The sequence below is a fragment of the Larus michahellis genome, chromosome Z (assembly GCF_964199755.1).
Source record: "Larus michahellis chromosome Z, bLarMic1.1, whole genome shotgun sequence".
Taxonomy (NCBI): domain Eukaryota; kingdom Metazoa; phylum Chordata; class Aves; order Charadriiformes; family Laridae; genus Larus; species Larus michahellis.
This window is the reverse complement of record NC_133930.1, coordinates 32,453,206-32,476,412: the sequence shown is the minus strand read 5'-3', so window position 1 is coordinate 32,476,412 and position 23,207 is coordinate 32,453,206. Positions and strand designations below refer to the sequence as shown.

General features: G+C 40.6%; 1 protein-coding gene across 24 annotated transcripts in view; it reads left to right on the top strand.

Annotated features, from left to right (window-relative positions):
* The window catches only part of PTPRD (protein tyrosine phosphatase receptor type D), a 1,287,856-nt gene that overhangs the window by 896,498 nt on the left and 368,151 nt on the right, over positions 1-23,207 (top strand). Inside the window, exon 1 of one of the 24 annotated variants that reach the window (XM_074569165.1) lies at positions 20,759-21,815. The exons of 21 other annotated variants lie outside the window; for them this stretch is intronic. The gene's annotated coding sequence lies outside the window, so the exon portion shown is untranslated. Of the gene's footprint in view, positions 1-20,758; positions 21,816-23,207 lie in introns of those variants that run through there. 2 more of the 24 variants (XM_074569147.1, XM_074569166.1) reach the window with 2 other exon arrangements.

Sequence of the window (23,207 nt, the reverse complement as noted above, 5' to 3'; positions counted from 1 at the left end):
GTTTCTATATTTTAGTCACCTCAGACGATTTTATGGAAACTATGTCAAGGTAAACTACAGGGGGCAGCAAATATTAACCACATATCGCATCAAAGCCAATGCACAGAATTAACAGAACTACCTTAGGAGTGCTTTCTTGTATTGTATCTTGTACATTTTGGATATTATTTGTCAAGAATTGTTACTAAATAACTGGTTATATTTAGAAACTAATCAAATTTTTTTTAATGTGGTTTAAATGTGTCTTTAGGTAATTAAAAAGGGCACTTGTCAGTACTTCTCTTTCAAAGCATTTTTTCTCTGCAGCATCTGAGCATATTAACTTAATTCCTTCCATTATTCTGATAAAGACTGTTATAAAAATTCTTTTTCCCTTTTTTGTTAGCTCTGCATCCCCAAAAGTTTAAATAATATGCTATGTTTTGCCAGTATGCACATTTATATAGTGAAATAGGTAGTCAAAACCAGTCTCTTACCCTCACAATATATTTGTCTTCTTTAAATGTTCTTTTCCACAGACACTTGCTTACCTGACAGGGAATACAAACTTAGTATGAGCTTTCTGGTCCATTGGCAAATGTTAAGACTGAAATTCAGACTATTGTGACTGTATCACAAAACAATTTGAACTTAATAAATGTAGCAAGAGACAGCTAGGTTATTTTGATACATTTTGGCTCTACCCTGTGTGCACTCACTGATCCTTATAAATACCAAAACACAAGACACTTTGTTTGGGGGTTTTTGTGACAATTCTTATATTCAGAAAACTTAATCTGCAAAAACTCCCTCCTCCAAAGGACAAATATTAGTAAAATATAGTGGTTAAATTTGTTAATATTGTACTTCTGGATAGCTGCTTCATGGTTGAACCCATGCTTTCATTTTTATTTTGTTTTATAGAACAGATTTCTCAAATGCTGGAATGTCTTACACATTTATGTTTTCAATGTCATAGCATTAAGAATCCTATACAAGTTATTGAACTAGTTCTGTAAATCAGAGCCACTTTGACTTTTTTTAAATTTAATCTTTTAAATTATTAAGTGCACCAATCAGACTATACTCCTGTGCCTTCTGTTCCCCTCATGGTATTATTTTTACAAGTATCTTTAGGAAGCAATGATAACCACTGCTTATAGACACCCTATAATTCAGAGTAAACTAAAAATATTCTAAAATATAGATCTCGTCTTGCATTTCTCATTAACACAAGCAGTCTCATTACAAACACATTTGCAGTTTGAAAATATTGCAAACCACATCTGCATGTAACTCATCAGTTGACTACATAGTTCGCAACTGAAATGCATGTCAATGTGTCTATTTACAAAGTTGTTAAGAGATTTTTAAAAAAATGTATCATCTTGTCAATGTAATGATTCATCACAGAATCCTGAAGAGACCATACATCACACGTACACACACAGATATATACACTAGATATAATGTATATAAAATAAATTTACTAAAATATAAATATATATAAAAAACAAAAGACACACATGCATACACACATATATATGGAAGTGGTTAGGATCATCCTAACATGTAATTTTCCCCTAAGCACATAAAAATTTAACAGTAAGTAGATCATAGAAAAGTGAAGTGTCAGAGATTATCTGTCCTTGAACTAAGACACTATTAAATGACAATATGGAAGAATAAGTAAAAATTCTCTTTGTTAGCCTGAGCTCGTAAAGGAAGAAATTTCCTCCCCCTAGGAATAAAAACTGTTCGACTTTGGAAAAATGGACAGAGCCAAGTGATACTTGAATAGATCTGACAAATGGGAATATGTTCTGACTTAGGAAGTCCAATTTTGCTGTATTTTTAGAAACTGACAGTTTTCTACCTCACTATTTTTTCTTTGTTTTCAAGCTTAACTTTTGCTCATAATGCCTTGGGCATATGTCATGAGTCTACAGAACACACATGACAAATCAGACATGACCTTTCAATTCTGAAATTAATTTTATTGGTATTTGCACAGGTGGAAATAGCGCTGTACCTGAAACATAAAGTCCCTGCAGATATACGGGCACAGTTTCTGTTAGCAGTATGTCAAGTAATTTTCTCAGAAAATATCACAAGAAGTTAGGAATCACAGGACACTTTTAAAAGCATATCTTATTGATAGAGTCTTCATGTAATGATTTTATGGGGGGGAGGTTGTTGGGGTTTTGGAGGTTTTTTTCACTTTTTTCTGAGTTAGTGTATTGCCAACTAGTGTACTGAAGAGGGAACTTGCTGGGTCACATCCTCACCATTCCAACTATTCACAGGGAACACGTAAGGCAGTCTTCCCAGGTAAATTGTTCTTTTGAAAAATGAAGGTGTCTTTATTTATTTAAGATTTTTTTTGACATTATACATATAAAAGTTTCCTTAAAAAGCCTTACTTCACTTTAGGCTCTAGAAATTTGAAGAACTGTCCATGAAAGAGAAGATATATTATAATTTTTAAAATGTTTTCTTAATGCTCCTAAAGCTTTAAAACTTTTTTACAGTTCTTGAGCCTGAACTTTTTATTATAAGAACATGGTATAAGTACAGGAAAGATTTATTTCAGTACATATATCATTATATACAGCTAGCAGCCAGTAATGTAATAAAGAAATCCCTAGTAGATGAATTCTTCTTATGAAATCAGAAAGTGTTTTAACTTCCATTTCAATTTAAAAATAACAGGCCTCAGTAACTGGATTTTTTTCCCTGGAAAATAAGGAAAGTTCCACTAGCTTGAAATAAACAGCTAACAGTGAATTATAAATAAAAACTTTCTTACGACATGGCAAGGTTTGGAGCAGATGAAACCTAACAATACACCATTGACACCTGGAAAGAAAAGTCAGGGTCATAGCCTTCTCTTAAAACCAAAATTTTGTCAGACATGGTGATCCCTCTGGATATAGGAGATCTGAGAAAATTATCGGGAAGTTTTCATTTGCTTTACTGTAGAAAAATCACAGAAAGTAAAGCTTTCTAAATACAGAGCCATTCCAATTCTTGGAGAACAGGTGGTGGACCATGCTGGTTTTAAAACCTTAAATTCTTAGTGCTTCTTTTGACCGTCACTGAATTTATGGAGAAACATAAACTCTGAGTGAGTGCAGAGTCTTGCTATGACTTAAAAAGCAGAAAGGAAAGACTGACTTACACCTAAGAAACACAATGCATATATTACTTTATTTTATGACCATTCATAATTGCAATTTAGAACATTTAAAACTGCTAAATTGAAACGCTTTGGCAGTATACAGATCACTTGTTTAAAAAAAATGCAAATAATATAGCTCCAAATATGTGTGACAGGAAGTGATGACTACAAAGTAAACAAAAAGTTTATACACTGTGTATTGAGATACAAGCTTGCCTTTAAAATATTGACATGATTTTCCAAATAGTTGTGTAAGACGAAAACTGGAAAAAAAACTTTTCCTGTGTATCTTAAACAACCACAACTTTGGCAAATGGGTGGATGAAGGTGAACTGATTTTCCCAACATGAATAAACTGACCTTTAATTCCCACTTATGATTTGCTTTTGCCTTTTGCACATTCTTTTCACGCATTTGCATTACCATTTCATTAATCCCAGTCTACATTTAAACCATTGTAGAATTTTCGTATTTTTAATATTGATGTAGTCATAAATTTTATTGCTTTCTCATTTTGGCTGTTCTGTTTTCTTGATGAGCTCTCTAAATGCAGACTTTCTATTACTCCGTGTTAACAGTGCCTATCTTGTTACCTTTGTTTGCAACCAGAGCTGTTTTCAAGGTGCAGAATCTTGTTGCTATCAAGTGTTCAGACCATGCAATTGTGATTTCATTGCTGTTATACTCTTAGGATGAAGCTAGCATATGCAAGAATCACACTTCATTTACTTTGTAGGAATATCTTTTAACTGTCAAAATTATAGAACTGCAAGTCATCTTTCTATTGGCACACCCACTAGCTATAGCAAACCTAACAACACAAAAGTTGCAAGATATTTTCTGTCCATAGGCTATAGAGCTGTTCAAGAAAGTAGATTCTGACCTTGGGTTTCCACACCAACCTGTCTCTTTTTTTCTATTTAAGTTCTGCTAATATGTTGGTGTCACACAAAAATCTGGATGTTCTTAAACTGATTGTTCTGGTCTTTGCTTGTTACTACTATTTATTCCATCTTGAAAGATAATTTTTGATACTGATGACCCAATTAGCACTTGCTGTTGTTTGCCAGAAAAATGTTATTATATTGACAACTGTACATTAACGTGAAGGGTTTTCACTAAATAACACCTAGGATGTCAGTGTTCCAGTGGTGAGGGAAAAAATAGAATGCAACTTTAATGAATTGGTTAATCCAAACAAATTGTTATCTTCCATAATCAAATTTGTTATTGGAAATTGTGGTGGTCAAAGAACTTCCTCAAGATGACTGGAGTCTCTGATTAGGTCCTCCATTCCTTGACCTCCATTCCTTGAACAAATAAAGTAAATGACAACAACAGTAAGTTGTCATCCTCCAGAATGATCAACAATAGATGTGTACATGTATTTACTCCTGTATTTCTCAGAGATTTGTTGGCAGCAGCAGAATATAAAGACTAAATGATTCTGGCTTCTGTTCAAGGCTGTGAAGGATAATATGCTTATGCTTTTGAGATCTTCCTCCTTTCTCCCAAGACCTATGATCCAGGAATGTGTCTTTTTCTTATACTCCAGTCTTTCCTTTCATCCCTGTTTTCTTCAATTACTCAGACAGATCCTGAATATTTACAAGGCCACTATTGCCAGCAGAAGGTTTCTTTACAGAATAGATCTTAACAATAAGTAGGTAGTGTAAGCAAATGTCCTCCCAGTCGCATTAAAAGAACCGCATCTCCTGTACTTGAAAACTGATTCCCTTTAGTTAGATTATTGTTAAAGGTTACAACAGAAGTTGGTAGTTCAGACTATTCAGGGTTTGTAGTTCTTCAAACTGGGTTGCAGAAGTATTTAGAAGTTTCAGAATTTTTTTTGCTTCAGAATTTCTTAGCGGTATTGTCCAATGTTGACTTACGGCCTGCAGGTAAATTGGCTTCTTGTATTTACAGAGTAACCACAAAAGGGGCACAAAGACATACAAAGAAAATCTGAATTATTTTTTTTTCTCCTAGCAGGCAGTGATTAAACAGGAACTTTGACTCACTGTTGTTGAACTATCTTCAGGAAACTTGATTATCACAGTCACAGAATGGTTGAGGTTGGAAGTTACCTGGAGGTGACCTTGTCTACCCTTCCATACTCAAGCAGGGTCTTCTATATATAGCTCAAGCAAAGTCACCTGGGTTATAATCTCCCCTAGAAAATCTCTGGGCAAGGGAGAACTTGCACTCAAATTTCTGTATGCCCCTAAGTTTCTGAGAAGAACTGAAAAGCAGTTCTGTTTCTGTAAGCTTTGACTAACATGCAATTCCGCTAGATTCATGATTACACAAAATGCATTATTGTTTCTTTTCATGCTTATCAACTAGTTATAGTAGATCTATGCCAACTAATAGGAACATGCAAGGTGCCATGAAATGCCATTGTTTAGACTAGTCAGTAGTAGTAGTACTCTGGAGTTTTACACAGAACTTTAACTAAAACAGTAATTTTTGTACAGCTAAGATTTTGCTCAATAAGAATAACAGTATTAAAAGTAATAATTGGAATTTGATCACGCATTGTACTGTTTCATTACATCATAAGAGCAAAAATCCAGCAAATGGATGTCTACTGATTAGCTCGGGTAGGCAGGAAAAGTGAAACTGTGTAAAGAATTGACTTTGTAGAAACTCCTGACCCGTGTTTCATTTCTGAAGCATTTTGCGCTATTAACTCTGAATAATCACTGTAAATATTACTGCTAGCTCTCATCCAGATATCCTAAAAGGCACACTAAGTCACAGTGGAATATGGATTTCTTATGACTCAAGAAATTGTACAACTGTGAGGTCTGGAGGCCTCCCCTTAATTAAGGCTGTCTCCCACATCCTTACTCTACCCACACCACTTCATCTTTAATATAGTTTGGAACTCGAAAGCAAAAATAACTTCTGTTCTAGATTCTGAAAACACAGGAGATTTTAGGCTGTGCTCTTCAAAGAAGTTTATTCGAAAACTTAGTCATAATCTTCATCTAATGGAAACATTAATTTTTTGCTCATAGTTAACCATTTTCCCTGCTTTAGAGATATTTGAGGTAACTGAGAGAGTTAAGGTGAGTTAGTGCCATTCCGAGATTATTCTATTCTAACAGCTCCATTTTTTTCAAATGTTTTAGTGAAGTATGAAAACAAAGAGTCTTGGAGTGCCTTGCTGGTTGGAGATTAGAAGTTTCTAAAGATATTCTAATGAACTGTCTATATCACAAATGGATTTACCTATGTTAATCATGCTTGGATCTTTGAAACAGAGACAAAATTTGCATTATTCATTTTTCTTTTGACTATGGTAATTACAAATAGCTTTTTTATATATCCAGAAAAACACATTTTTAGAAACATAGTTTTGAACTGGATTGTGTCAAGAGGGTATTTACAAACCTGTTTTGATCTGATATTAACCTCTGAAAAAGAACAGCTATTTATCCTTGGCCATTTGCTGTAATTTTTTTTCCAATCAATAAGCAGCACACAATGTACCAAGTTATTTTTGCAAGTGAGTTTCCCACATTTAAATAGATACCGTATATTAACTTAGAATGATAAATTAATGAATGCTTCATGCCTGTGTGCTCTGCCAATAGCAAATAATGAAACCTTTAACCAGGACAACTGACAAAGCTGCAAATTCTTGAGAAGATATTGCAGTGTTATTACTATCCCTGAATATTCACTGCAAAGGGAGATTAAAAATAGGATTTGCAAATGCAAAACCTGTTCCCTATTTAAAGGTTTTCCGCTAAAAAAAAAATTAACCTTTTTGCTCTCCTTAAAATACACAAGGATTTTTTACATACTGAAGGTAGTCTTAGTTACATTGACTAGCCAGACCCCATGAATTTCTCAGAGTGCTCAGATTTCCACTGGGGTTTTGTAAAGAGAGTTGAATCACTTTCTGTATCATACCCAGAAGAAAGCAATTTATACAGAGGAAAGAGGAGTGGATCCTGTGTAAATAACGAGGAGATGGAAATCACCAAGGTTTTAACAGTGAGCTCTGGGAATATCATCTCCTAGTATTTCTTTAAATGCTTTCCATGCTTTCCACTTGGTGACAGTATTTTGGATATCTTTAGAACATACTCAATTCCTATACTCATAAAAATATACTTTTCATAGGGCTTTTTAAAAGTTTCAGCAGACCAATTCAGCCTTTAGAGGGAAATGTAACTACATTTTTTATGTCTCTGCTCCTGCAACTGCTTATCCAAGTGCATCACTTTAAATAGAAGACTCGCCTCATTTAGTGTACTGTGAATGCTAAGAGTATTCTCAGAATTATGCTGTGTGTAGGCACTGGCATGAGACTTTGTCTATATAACCTACTTGATACTTATTGTCTAGATAATCAATATCATTTGTAATGCAAAAAATGCAGCGAGAGATACAAAAGTGTACGTTCAGATATATATTTAAAGTGTATATTTTCATTCTCTATGCACAAGAATAGTATTTTATCTTACGATATGAGCAAGTAAAAAAATTCTCCATTATGCCTTCTTTTTACTTCTTTTTCTTTTTTAAAAAAATTCTTTTTACTTCTGTTTTCTTCAGTTTTGGATACTAGCATGAAATGGTGTACTAAGTACACAGGTTGTGATGTACAGCTTTTCCAAACCTCACTGGGGAAGGACATTCTGATACTCACAAGAGACGAGGTACTTTTTTCTTGTACTTCAGTTACTAAAGGACAAAAACTAACTTTAAGCTTTTATGCTTTTATGCATAGAACTACAATTATCATCACTGCTGATAGTGCTAGGTAACTTTCCATGCCTGTGCTGCCAGACGGTTGCAAAATAACAGTAGGAAAAGAAGCATGTGTAAGCCCTGGGAAGCCATTTCTCTACATTAGTGGAAGCTTTTTGTCTTCCAGATCCCTTTGGAAGCAGATTTCTCCATGCACTGCTTCTGCACTTTGGGAGAACAGTAAATAATGAAAAGCACAGTTCATTAAGGTAGACCAACCTGAAGCATTAGGTAAGGGAAGCACAGACAAATGTTTGTTTTAAGCCGAACCAAACACAGAGTAGACACAAGAAATGTTGGCCATCCTCACATGATAGACAGCTTTGTTTCCGGAAACAGGTCTGAAAAATACTTACCAGCGTCATACACAAGCTTACTTGCTCAGTGGCTTACTGCATCATATGATCCTAGTAAATGCAAACAATCTTTGAAACTTCCTTTTGTGCTCAGAATTACTCCTTTTGCTTTCTTCTTATTTAAAATTAAATGATCATTTATAAACACATTGCAACTGTTAGGGTTTGTTATATCCATGGTCTTCACATCACCCAGATCTATTGGAGTAGGAAGAGGAGGCATGTCTCCTTCTGCCGAAGGCATGTCTGCCTTTTTTCTGCTTAGCAACACCAGAATAAAGAGGCCAAAATGTTTGTTAGGCTGTGATGGACAGCATCTTGGTAGCATTGAACAAAGGACCAACTGTGGTGGTCTTTGCATCGCCTTGGTAACTGACATGGGGTTGATGAGCCAATACAACCTGGAAAGCGTTGGATTGGTAGAAATATTTACAGACATTTTTTCCTTTTATTTTTTTTCTCTTCATGAATGTTGTTCCAAACACAGAACACCACTCTTGTTGTTGTTCCTGTCTGTTGTTTGAGGAATTATCAAGTAAAATAACAATCCTTGCTAAACGAAAAACATTTAAGTCGCAGCTTTATTTTTGCTGTAACTAAAATAACCATTTTCTCTGCCCAATTGCTTCTTAGTGAAATCATACACAAAATAATTTTCATAAATGTAGCGCCTTTCTGTGTTCAGAAAACATGTACAAGCCCATTCCCTCTTTGTTTTTCAAAACTACTATATGGTACAGAAAAAGTCCTGACTGAAAGTACTTCACCACATCTTTTTTATAAACCTCTTTAGAAAAGGGGGTCTGTGTGTGTGTGTGTGTAATGAAAGAAAATTTGTGTGATGGAATGAGATAATGATTTATCTCTTGGTAGCAAACTTTATTGTTTCAGATCATACTGAAGGTACTCAATATATTGTTGAATGTTCTGAGAGGATAATTACAGGAAGACACCTCCATCATCACTATCATTACTGCATTTTGCCACCTTGGGAGTCAGCATGCAAAGAAAAAAAGATTACAGCATTCTCTCAAGCTGTACCTTTTAAATTGTCTCTGCTCATGTGAGTCCACAAAACCAGCTGCTTTTCACTAGAGTCTGCAGGGCAAACTGTTATAAATGCCCTGAGATTTGGCATGTTATTTACAATGAATTATGCAAATCCTAGGATTACTACATCCTTTATATGTGCAAAGAGGGGTCAGTCATACTAGTGATATTTGAATTAACATCCTTCTGATCCCAACACCATTGCTTTTCTTGACGGGACAGCTTATGCCTTCCAATATTGTTCCTGAAGGCCCCCGATATGACATTATATTTGTGACCTGTTTCTTAGAACCAGATAAGACAGTGACTTACTCTTTTCTTTCCTTTGATGTTCCATCTCCTCAAAATCTTAAAGAGAAACAGCTTCCAAATATTAGCTATATGTCACCTCCTTCTGAGATCAGTCTTAGGCCTTGCAGCACCAAAATGAATTGGATCTAGGCAGGGAGATGTGGAACAATGCATAGCCAACCAAGCATTTAGGTACTGAATGCTGTATTAAGAAGAAATATTCAGTGGGATACCTGCTCTTTAGAACTGCTTCCTGCCTCAGTACTTGCAGCTTCTGAAGGGTGTTCTGTAGAACAGTGTAGGTACTGGATGCAATAAAGCCATGTGTATTGTTGTATGGTATTTTGCTACAGCCTCCTTCTCAACATGTTGAGCAAAAGTGTGCTGACCTGTCTGGGATCTCAAAAAAATGCAGCTCGGGTAATATTATCTCCTTCCCTTTTCCCCCATTACATATATAAGTGAAAGTGTATTTCTGGGATTAAAGGTGGAAGAATTTAGGAGATAGTAAGGTTGACGACAGAGGTGTTTGGGGCAAGAGAGAATGAGGTAAGTCTGGAAATGAGGAAATGAATGAAACTGGAAATAAATGGAAAGGAAACCCAGGGTCTTGGACTAGAACAGACAAGCTGGAATTTGAGAAAGGAGAGATTTAAGAAGGGTAAGAAAGCATAGTCATTTGGTAGAGAAAAAGAGGCATTAGAAGACCTAAGGAGCAGATGATTCTAGAAAGACACTGTATGTGGGTAGTTCTAAGACAATAAAAAGAGACTGGCAACTTTACTGGGAGGGAAGAAACCTATTTGAATATTGCTGCAAGACCAAACAAGAGATAACAGAGCCAAATCAAGAGGAGGGAAGTGAAAGTAAGTCTGGAGAAGGAACCGTCTCTATTTCTTTGCCTTCCATTTTTTAAAAAAAATCATAACTCCATACCAAATATGCAGAAACTACTTGAGATTAAAAACACGAATCATGTTGCTATTATTCCATAAACACTGGAGTTGAAATTTATCACCCCTGTTGTGTCCTTTGTGCCTTCTTAATCAAATGAGAAAATACCACCAAATTCTTAGGTTGTGGATTTGATTCCTACCAGTTCATGTTTGTGCTAGCAATGACCTATGGAGGTCATTGAACTATATTTGCATCCCAAAAAGATGTCTGCAGAAGTTCATAATGAATGGGTTGTCATTTTTATAACAGAACTTTGAAAAGTTTTTTTTCCCTTGTTGAAAAATAAATCCTCTGATTGGAAAACTGTGACTAATATGTAATTTCCCTCATAGGGCTAGTTTAATGTGGAAAAGTGCTTTTCAACATTGAAAAACAAAGGACTTGGCACCCAAGCTTGCTAATAATCTGGATTCAATACAACAGATTTAATCTTTCCATTCCATTTTCATGAATAACTTCTTTGGCTAAAACATAGATTTTTCTCATGGTCTTAATTTCTGTTTTAATTGAATTGCTGAGAATAAAAATGATTAGAGAATGTTGTGTGGTGAGCAGATTTGTTTGGATAATGTGGTTTTAACACCTCTTGTTCTGCCCAAAATACACAGTCTTCCTTAAAAGGATGTGATAGTGCATAGCATATATACTACATTCTGTAACACAGTAAATGTTCAGTGAGCTTGCATTCAGTCATTAATGGATGGGATGAAAGGAAACATAAAACAAAAAATGGAAAAGTAAACATAGAATCATAGAATGGTTTGGGTTGGAAGGCACCTTAAAAATCATCTAATTCCAGCCCCCCTGCCATGGGCAGGGAAACATCCTACTAGACCAGGTTGCTCAAAACCCCATCCAGCCTGGGCTTGAACACCTCCAGCGATGGGGCATCCACAGCTTCTCTCGGCAACCTGTTCCAGTGCCTCACCACCCTCATAGTGAAAAATTTCTTTGTGATATCTAAACCTACCCTCTTCCCATTTAAAGCCATTACCTCTCATCCCACCACCACATGCCCGTCTAAAAAGTGCCTCTCTACCTTTCTTGTAGGTCTCCTTCAGATGCTATAAACAGAGTGGTTACAAGTAAAACATTTTTTCTGTTTCAGTGAAATTCAGTAATCTGTTTACACAGGTCAGTCGAGGTCATACTGTAGAAATGTTCCTTCTGATATCAGAATTCATGAAATTTGCAATATTTCATATTTTAAATTGAAAATAAGGTGAACAAAATGCTCATGAAAAGTGCTGGATTAATACTAAAGACTTCAGGAGTTTTTATGTAGATTGGCATGACAATAGACTTGTGGCCACCTCTGGAGCAACCGTGTTTAGAAAAGAGAGAATAATTTGATTTTCCATAAAGTCCTTCACATGAACATAATTATCAAGTATAACAATATTTTTGTAACGTGGACACTTGCCCACTCAAATTTGAGCTGAAACTCTTCCTAGCCATATGCTGATAATCAAGTCACAGACACTTTTGTACATTTTTAACTAGGAAGTACATTCTCTGAAGTTAATGGGAGTTATGTTGGGGGGGGAGGGGGGAAATTACTTTAACTGAATCTGTGTAAAATTTATCAGATTCAACAGAAGATGTTTAAACTTGAGCATCCTGAGATAGACTTAAAGTAAAGACAGAGAACCACAGAGTCCAGTCTAGTAAAAAAAGATCCATCTTTTGGTACTGTATCAATACTGTTGTTGAAATATTCATAGGCCCTTGGCAATAATGACTTTAATATATTAACTGTAGGCAACTGTAGGGATAGAGATGCTGAGAATAATTTTCTTCTGTATTTTTTTCCCTTTTCTCATTCTATCTTGTAAGGTTTCATAATGCAGCACCTCTTCTAGGAGAGTCCATATATTGTCTCCTAGTGCTTGTCTATGCCTCTTGATTTACTAGAAGGAGGCAACTTGAGAGGAATGGAGAAACACTCCCTCTCTCAGATGACTGAGCAGGTTATTCCATAACACTCCTATATTCGAGAAGCAAAAAGTTCAAGGTTAGGAAATAAACCAAGACTTCTTCTCCTCCCTCTACTCCCTGCTCAGCCCACAGACAGTACAGCACTGGCATATACGATGTTGTGATCTGAACCTCCTTGAGGTTTGGCAGGAGGGAAGAAACGTTCAGATTCATGAGGCTTCACTTGGACCAGTTGTTGTTAGTTTGTGAGATCCTCTGTTTCCCACAATGTGTTTTTGGAAACTCTTATGTAATAGAAGCTATATAAACTAAACGGTGGTGTCTCCTTAGGAACTAGAAGTCAGTGTTCAAATAAAAGATTAACAAAATCTTCCAGTTCTGTGAATCAGTTACAGCATTAATATCTTCTTCTTCTTACCGAGTTTTAAAATATGTGAATTCAGTCATTTGCTGTCAGCACTTACATCAAGTAATGTTATACAGACTGCGATCTCTGACCTATGCATACAAAATGGCACCTTTAGTATCCCTAGTGCATGTTGAGCAACCATGAAATAATGACATATTGAGAATTTTGGGGTTTTCGGTAATGGGATGGCCTAGACAGCACCAGGCTTGATAGCATCAGATAGGATTCACCTTTCTCAAAACAGGTCTTTGCTCACAAACTAGGAGGGCTCATTAAGAGAGCTTTAAACTATGCTTGAGGAGGGAAGGGAATGATATCAGGCCTGCCCATGACAAGCTGTGGGATGACATACCAAGGTTAGAGGGCAGGGGTACTAGCAACAGCCCTCAGCCAGTTGCTCTTAGACGTGCTGGATACACACTTGAAGTCTTACACAGATAAACCAGGGGCCCCTGAGGTAGTAGAAGCCAAGAGGGAAACACCACTGAAATACCCTAAGGGAATTAAGGGGTGTTCCTCTAAGAAGATGACATTGTCAACAGCCCAGCTGAAGTGCCTCTACACCAATGTACACAGCATGGGCAACAAACAAGAGGAGCTGGAAGCCACCATGGTGCTAGAAATCTATGACCTACTTGCCATCACTGAACCTTGGTAGGATGAATTCCATGACTGTAGTGCATCTATCAATGGCTACAGGCTGTTCAGAAGGGATAGGCGAGGAAGGAGGGCTGGAGGGGTTGCCCTCTATGTCAAGAAATGGATAGAGTGTGAAGAGCCACCTCTGAGGAATAGCCATGAGCAGGTTGAAAGCCTATAAGACCAAAAGACTGAATCAACGAAGGAAACCTTGTGACTGGTGTCTACTACAGGCCACCCAATCAAGGGGAAGCCTTCTTATTCCAGCTACAGAAGGCATCACACTTGCAGGTTCTTATCCTGCTGCAGGACTTCAACCACCCCAACATCTGCTGGAAAAGTGGCAGAGTGAGCTTTAGGGAATCCAGGAGACTCCTGGAATGCATCAAGGATCACTTCTTAAGCCAGATAACAGACAGCCACACCGCAGGGGATGCGATGCTGGATCTGCGTTACCAACGCAAGTGAGCTAATCGGTGATGTCAAGATTGGAGGCAGCGTGGGCTGCAGTGATCTGGTGGAGTTCACAGTCCTGAGGGATATGGGTCAGGCAAAAAGTAAAGTCAGTACCCTAAATTTTAGGAAAGCAAACTTTCAGCTCTGCAAGGAGTTAGTAAATAGGACCCCCTGGGAAACTGCCCTCAGGGACAAGAGACAAAGGACCAGAGCAGAGCTGGCAAATCTTTAAGGATGCTTTCCATAGAGCAAAGGAGCTCTCTGTCCCCAGATGTAAGGAATCAGGAAAGGAAAGCAAGAGACCATCATGGATGAGTCAAACTGATGGTGAAACTAAAGGGCAAGAATGAAATGCACAGGCAGCAGAAGCAGGGACAGGTATCCTGGGAAGAGTATAGGGACACTGCCCAATCGCATAGGGATGGGCTCAGGAAGGCCAAGACAAAGCTGGAACTGAACTTGTCAAGGGATGCCAAGAATAATAATAAGGGCTTCTACAGGTATGTCAGCCAGAAAAGAAAGTGTGCTTCCTTTGAGGAGCAAGACTGGCAAACTGGTAGCAATGGACAAGGAGAAGGCTGAGGTACTCAACAACATTTTTGCCTCGGTCTTCACTGGCAATCTCCCTTCCCACACCTCTCAAGTGCTGTAAGAGAAGATCTCTCCCACTGTAAGAGAAGATCACATTTGTGATCACCTGAGGTACCTGAATGTACATAGGTTTATGGGACCTGAAGAGATGCATCCCGGAGTCCTGAGGGAACTGGCTGATGTAGTTGCCAAGCCACACTCCGTGAAATTTGAGAAGTCATGGCAGTCAAGCGAAGTCCCTGGTGACTGGAAAAATGGAAATGTTGCACCCATTTTTTATAAGGGTAGCAACAAGGACCCTGGAGACTACCAACCTGTCAGCCTCACCTCTGTGCCTGGGATGATCAAGGAATGCATGCTTCTAGAAACTATGCTAAGGCACATGGAGGACAGGGACGTGATTCGAGACGGCCAGCATGGCTTCACCAAGGGCAAGTCCTGCGTGACCAACCTACTGGCCTTCTGTGATGGAGGGATGAGCTACAGATGTTGCCTACCTGTACTTTTGTAAGGCCTTTGAAATGGTCCCCTGCAACACCCTTCACTCTAAATTGTAGAGATTCACTGTTCAGTGAATCAGGAACCGGATGGTCGCATCCAGAGGGTAGTGGTCAATGGCTTAATGTCCAGGTGGAGATCAGTGATGGCTGTTGTCCCTCAGGGGTCCATATTGGGCGGTACTGTTTAATATCTTCATCAATGACATAGGCAGCAGGATCTAGTGCATCCTTGGATGACATCAAGCTGAGTGGTGTGTTTAACACGCCTCAAGGATGAGATACCATTCAGAGGGACCTGGACAAGCTCAAGCCCATGTGAACCTCATGAGGTTCAACAAGGCCACACACAGGGTCCTGCACCTTGGTTGGGGCAACTCCCATTATCAGTACAGGCTGGGGGATGAAGGGATGGAGGGCAGCCCTGCCAAGAAGGACTTGGGGGTACTGGTGGATGAAAAGCTGGACATGAGTAGATAATGTGCCCTCACAGTCCAGAAAGCCAGTCATATCCTGGGCTGTATCAAAAGAAGTGTGGCCAGAGGTCAAAGGAGGTGATTCTGTCCCTTTACTCTGCTCTGGTGAGACCCCACCTGGAGTACTACATCCATCTCTGGAGCCCTCAGCACAGGCAAGACATGAATGTGTTGGAGTGCATCCAGACGAGGGCCACAAAAATGGTAAGAGGGATTGAACACCTCTCCTATGAAGACAGGCTGAGAGAGTTGGGGTTGTTCAGCCTGGAGAAGAGAAGGCTCTGGGGGGGATCTTATTGAGTCCTTTCAGTACTTAAAGGGGTTTTTTAAAAAAGATGGGGACAAACTTTTTAGCAGGTCTGTTGTGATAGGGCAAGGGGTAATGGTTTTAAACTAAAAGAGGGAAAATTTAGACTAGGTATAAGGAAGAAATTTTTTGCAATGAGGATGGTGAAACACTGGAACAGGTTGCCTAGAGAAGTTGTAGAACCCCTATCCCTGGAAACATTCAAGGTCAGATTGAACAGGGCTCTGAGCAACCCCTTTGAAGGTTCCTTCCAACCCAAACTATTCTATGATTTTATGATAAGTAACAGATGGTATCTCTTTCTATTCGGTCTTTGTAAAAGGTGTGAACTAGCAAGGTGTCAGTTGGCTATTGATTTTCCTTTATTGGGTGCCATTTTTCTCTTCTTAGAAAATATTCCTGGTATTCTAGTCTTAGCTTTCTGCTGCTGCTGTCATTGAAATTTAGGGGTGTCTTCTTCGCATTTTGAAACCAGAAGAAAGCAAAGAACAAAAAAATGCCCATCCGCTCTACTGTATTCAAATTGAAAGCAAAACTTGACACAGACCTCCTGCACCTGTGTGCATACGTACATTATATATATATGCATGATTTTTTAAAGAAAAATACCACCAGATTGTGTTCTGTATTCTAAGTATATTCTTTCTAAATCATTACCAGAGTTCTCACCACATCTGAGATACTCCAAATACTCTAGAAGTAAAAGACAAAGCTGTCTCCCTTATCTAGAAATCTTATTTAGAGCTTTCCCTACATATGCTGCTGTTTATTTTCAGTTTGTGGCACACACTCTAGTGCACTCTGATAAAGCTGATCCTGTTTCATCATCTCCAAGTCCCTGCAGATTTTCATGTAGTATCTGATTAATTACTTGTTTTCTAGGCCTCTGCTCTTTTCAGTAAAAAAAACCCAAACAGTACAAAGAGCTAGTACAGCAAGTTGTTCCCCAAGATGCAGAAACAACCAAGTCCAATTTTCTTTCTGTTTATGTGCTTCATCACCTGATTCCACCACCCTTTTCCCCTCAGCTAGCTTTGGGTCTGCGGTAGGGCATGTGGTGTGACTGGCTCAGTGCAATGAATGGGCTGGGTCAAGTGTGTGGACCAGCCTCTTGTTTCCACAGAACAAAAATTAGAATGGTGTTTTAGACCTGTAGGAGATGAGATCTGAATCATTCTCCAAAATGGATTTAATATGTGCTGGCACATACAGAAGTTGTTTGGAATGCCAGGGAGATCACACAAGTGTATAAAGCCTCATCTCTTTAGGGCAGCAGGGAAAAAAATAGTGAATATGCCAAAAATGATCATAAAAAACTACACGTAAAATCGCTGCTTCTCCAGACCTCTGTCTCTAACTACCTAGATTTCATCATTTAAAAGATTTATATGAATCACAAATGTTTACAAGATAAAGACAAGTACTGAGAATATCTGCTGAGGTACTAAATCAGCATTTAAAAGATGTGTTCTCAAACTGTGTTTGCTGAATAAATTTTTGCATATAGACAACATGTGTTTACTAGTAGTGGTTTATTATCTTTAATAATAGCAGCTCACAGTGTCTGTGGCTTATAAATGAGAATTTTCAAATATCAGTACAGCAACTCAGGAACATTTCTCATAATCATTTTGTAAGCCAATGCCGAACACATGCATTAAAGCAGTTTTGTAACAAATCATCAGTTAGATTTCAACCAACAGATTGTCATATGTTAATCATAAATAACTGTAATATGCAGCTATTGTAATGTATGCAACAAACAAACAAAAAAAGAAAAAAGGGAGAGGCAACTACAGAGTAACCTTTCTGGTCATCCACCCGCTCCCCCCTCCCCCTCCCTTTCCCCTTCCTGATCTTGCTGTGTAGTAACCCAATGTCCACTGGTTACAGCTGTTAATGGAATGTCCTACTGTGCTAAAGAGTGTAGTGGGATGCCATTTATCAGGGACGCAAGTAACAATCCAAGGCAGAACAGCCAAGAGCAAAATAACACTGCACACTATTAATACAGTACTATCTAATACATGAAATTAATGAGATTGAGACATGAAGGTGTATGGCTCATCCTTTACTTGAAGACCTCTGGCAGAAGTCACTCAGAATATGGCTGCAGGTATTCAGACGAACAGAAGGAAAGTCATCCTTTGCTACGTCTTTTGAGTTTTAAACCTGCACTCACATCCTGTGCTTCACATCAAACTTGCACTGCTGGTACGTAGCCTCAATGAGGACACCAAAAGCAGCTCCATAAGCAGGGAGTACCAGATTTAAACAGTTAATTTTGAATGACAAGAGAAAGATGTCTGTTTTTGTAAAAACTCTGAGGGAATCCATGATACTTAATTCCAAATGACATAAAAGACCCTTCTTCTTTACATCTTAAAAAAAAATAATTAATAGAAGATTCATATCTTCCAAACTTAATTTAATTACTATCTTAGAGATTGTTCAGTGTTTTACAGGAAACATTTCAAAGTTAATAAAATGTGTAAATGTTTTTCTAATTCAGTGCTGTACTAACCTGAGAGTAACGTACTGCTGCAATCTTGGCAAGAATAGAATACCAGTGTAGAATGCCATGTTTGAATTTTTTATCTATTCTGGAAAAAAAAAATCCACTTTAATGCATAGTTTGTAACAGATGAGTTATGCTTTTTGATGTGCTATCTCCTCTTAACAGGGAAGGAATGTTAAAGGTGTATTACCAAACCACATATATACATTTATGTCTCTATATATGTACACTACTATCTTAAGTAAAACAGTTATGCTACTGATAACAAGTGATGATATGCACTACAGCAACCATAAGTATACCGTGTTTTAATGCTGCTTCTTGAATTTAGTGGTTTGTTTTTTTTTGCCTTAGCATCATTACAAAACGTGGAAATCTTATAAATAATATTAAATAATATTAATGAGATTTGGTTTTAATAATACTGTAGAAAGAAACACATTTATTCCTAATGCGTAGTGTGATGCTGACTGAACAGAAGGAAGAGCTACACAACCTGTTTATGACTCTAAGATAATGGAAAGCTAAATGTAGTCCCAAAACTCACATCCACATTGTGATACCACATGAAAAATATAAAATGCATGGTTTTATTGCTCAATTCTTCAATGTCATGCAAGGATCACAGCATGAAGAGCACTAAAACAGCTAAGTATACTGATAAAAACTGCTGGGACATAACGTTAAAACCTGGAACACCTATTTAGTATTGCCATTTCAAAGCAAATACTGCCCTGTAGTCATTTGAGTCAAGGGGGCAAAGGTGAGGATTTAATTCTTGCTTTCTTTAACCACATTTATTATGATAAACATAATCCAGCTTTTGATTTTTGTTGTTTTACTTTGAAGCCACAGTTGCTTGTTGAAAAGTTAGTCTTTTATTGAATAGTTCTTTTTGACAAGATAAAAAGTAGTCATCCATACTATGTTTCATATATTTACCTCTTCATACAAAGTAATTTTTTACGAAGTCATTTGGTATTTTGAAAGATACTATTTGGAAAGGACTAGTGATCCTTTAAGTGTGAGATCACTTCGGGGGACCATTTTTCATGGTGTAACTGGCAGCATCAAAAGAAGACAGCAATTTATGGGACTTGGGGAGCACAAAGTTTATCTTTACTTCTGTCAGCCTTCACAGTGGCAGCACTACTTTCAAGGGGACTATAAAATATGATTGTATGATAGAAAATACCCAAGTCCTTCTCCTCTGCACAAAAGTAGCAGCAATCTGCAACAGACTTTGGATGGACCACCATGACTGATTTCAGGGGAATCAGGGGCTACGCAGCTTGATCAGGGTGCAGCAAGTCAGCGCTAAAACTCAGGACAAGGAGCACTGGTTTGGCCGATACTGCATCCACAGCTTCATACATGCGGAGGCCAATAATCCAACTTTTGTGGCATTGATCTTAATGGGGTCCAATCACCATAATGACTGACTAGTGTTTCTTGTGTTTATCCTAACACTTTACCCCCATTTTACACAGGAGGAACTGAGGCACAGAGGCCATATGCTCCAGGATTCTAAGGATGGTTAGAAGCCCACAGTGAGGGTTTTCCAACATGCTTTTCGCCTAAATCCTATTGTTTTCACCTGTGCCCTATGTGCTGCTCCTTCTTTGCAGAGGATCAGACAGGATGTGGTATGAGAAACAGGGACCTTTTCTTAGTCCCACTGCATACTGCTGACTGCACCAAGCAACATGTGGTGTCACCCAGCATGAAATCTGACCATTCTTCAGGAAGAAAATGAGGGACTTGCCATATACAGGCAATGACTGAATAAGTAAATATCACTTTGTAACACCCGCTCTTGAAGTGGCAGATCCGCAACCCCCGGCGATTCAACCAGGCGGGTGCAAACCCGGACAAGAAGTTGCACATTTAAATTCTGGTGAATTTCACTTGCCCAGGGAACTGTTTTTTGTTTTTTTTTTTTGTTTGTTTGTTTGGTTTTGTTTTGTTTTGTTTTTCTGGGGGGCGAGAAGGGGAGACAACGGGCAGCGTTACTCGCCACGGGCCGGCACCCGCAGCCCCGCGGCCCAGCCTCCGCCCCACTCGTGTTCCCACCCCACCGGGCTGCTGCGGCCGTGGGCGCCCTCCGCGCCCAGCCGGGCGGGAAGCGGCCCCCTACCCCCCCCGCCCGGGGGCCTGCACGGAGTGACGTCACCCCTCCCCTCCCCCACCGCCCGGCCGCGCGCGGGTGTGCGTGTGCGCGGGGGTCCGTCCCCGCGCCGTGCGTGGCTCCCGTCCCCGGTCGGGCCGCGGTCCGGGCTGGGGCGGGCGCCACCCGGGTCGCCTCCCCATCGTTCCCCCCCCTCCCCGCCCCGTGCCCAGGCACAGAGCTCGGTAACAAGCTTGCCCTAACACTTGGGGCCATACAGATCCTGCGATGCACACAGCGTAAGAGGATTAAAAAAAAAAAAAAAAAAAAAAAAAAAGACAACAAAAAACCGAACCAAAAAACAAAACCAAAAACAAACAAACAAACAAAAAACCCCCAAACCCCACAAAAAACAACAAAGCAACAACCAGCAAACCCAAACCCCACGACCACAAGGCGACGAAACGGGAGAGCGTCGCCTCCCCCAGCGTACCCACGGCGACCCCGTTCTCCCCCCGCAGGAGAGAGGCGGGGTGGGGGGAGGGTTACTCGTGGCTTGGGTCTGGGGGACGGTTTCTGGGGATTTTCCCCGCGTCTCTGCCTTCCCCGCTCCGCCCGCCCCGTGCCCTCTTCCCTCGCTTTTGTTTGCACTGCACTTTTTCTGCAAGGGGGGACGGGAGAGTAGGGGGGCAGGGGAGCCCGGGTGGGCGACCTCGCTGCTATTTGTAGCGAAAGAATCGGCTAAAAGAGACGAAGGAAGAAAAGAAAAGGAGGAAAAAAAAAAAAAAGAGCGAAGGGGGAAGGAAGAAGGAGAAAGAGGGAGGAGGAGGAGGAGGGGAAACGGAGCAGCAGCTCGGGAACAGAGAGCGCGCCCGGGAGCAGCAGCAGCAGCAGCCGCCGCCGCCGCAGGAAGGAGAAGAAGAAGAAGAAGAAAAGAAGAGCAGAGCGGAACAGAGCGGAGCGGAGGAGAGGTGGCGCTGGCAGGAGGAGGCAGGCGGGGACCTGGCTCTTCTGGATGCTGGATTTTCGGACTCTCGTTGACTCTCTCCTGCTCCCCGGCGCCGGACTGTGAGAGACACCCACCAGCGCCAGGCAGCAGCGGCGGGGGGCTCCGCTCGTAGCTGCTGCTGCTGCTGTTGTTGCTGCTGCTGCGGGGCTTGGATTAAATTGGCCGCCCCGGAGACGAGCGGGAGCAGCGGGGAGGAGGTGGCGGCGGCGGCGGCGGCGGGAAGCGCTGGCGGGCGGGCAGGCGGCGGCGGCGGCTGCTGCTGGGACCGGGGGAGCCAGCATGACCAGGTAACTGCCCCGCTCCTGACCCATTTATTTATTTCTCCTCCCCGTCCCCCCCCACTCCCCGCCGCCTTTGCCGCCTCTTTCGGCGCGTTTGTGCTTGTGCGCGCACGAAGGTGGGGGGGTGTGTGTGTGTGTGTGTGTGTGTGTGTGTGTAGCCCGGCACACATGTGCCTGGCACACAACTCTCCCCCGGGGTGCCCCGGGGCTTTCCCCCCCGGTTCTCGCCAGCCCGCTCCCCTCTCCTCTCCGCCGGGTCTCAGCCTGGCGGCGAGGCCTGCGAGGGGAGCGAGGGGAGCCGCGGTGCGGGTCGGGGGATGGGGCAGGGTGAGGGCGGGTGATGGATCGGAGTCGACGTTTCCACTGAATGCCACTGTACACGGGCGGGGGGGGGGGGGGCGGATTACAGCAATTACACGCAGGCTGTTTGCTTTGGCGAGCGAATTATTAATATTAATTATTTTGTTTATTCTAGCGGGTGGGGAGAAGGGGGAAGGTAGCAAGGGGTGAGAGGCGAGGCGCCTGTCGCTGAAGAGGGGGTGCGGGGGCGAGCGGCCGGGAGGGACCCCCGGCACCCGTCCGACAAGGGCTCCCTCCTCCTCATCATCATCCTCCTCCTTCTCCTCCTCCTCCTCCTCCTCCTCTTCCTCCTCCATCTCCTCCTCCTCTCTCTCGGCGGAGCGGGGAGACACGGAGATGCGAAGCTTTTCACAGGTTAGGTTTTTAATTTCTTTGTTTACTCTCCCAAAACCACTTGAAAGGAGGCACATCGGGATGGAAACTCAGTTTTCCGAGCGCTGACAAAGGGGCTCTTGAATTTGTTCAGCAAACTTATCAGCTCCCTCTGTGCCGTCTGCCCGTGCGAGCAGTCACTCCTCACTGCTGCAACCGGGCTCTCCCAGGCTGGCAAATAAAACAGTTGTTTCCTTCCACCGAATTCCACATTTTGCCTGTTTTCTATCCCCTCCCTCCCCGACAGAACTATACTATTTCCTTTTCAAGCGATTACCACTCACCCTTGCGTGTATGGCTTTTGAATGTCTGTTCTTCCTTATTACTTCTCTAGACTGCTGTCATGGGTATTTTATTCTTTTGCCTGGCCTTTGTACAGTTACTGCCTCGTGGAAGGATGGCAGCTTCTTTACCATGCTTACTATGTTCATATTCTCGGTTTCGACATACCTAGAAGGGTCATTTTATTTACGCAGAACAGTTAGGCTTTTATGTATTCCTTCATTTGTTGCCTGAGATGGTGTTGTATTGGAGATGAGTCTGTAGATGCTGATTTGCTTTGGAGTTTTCTATTTGCAGACATGAGTATTTTTGGGGAAGCCTGTATTCTCTTAAACTTAGGATTAATGTGGGAAGTTACGATTGTCTTCTCAGCCTTTCAGAGAT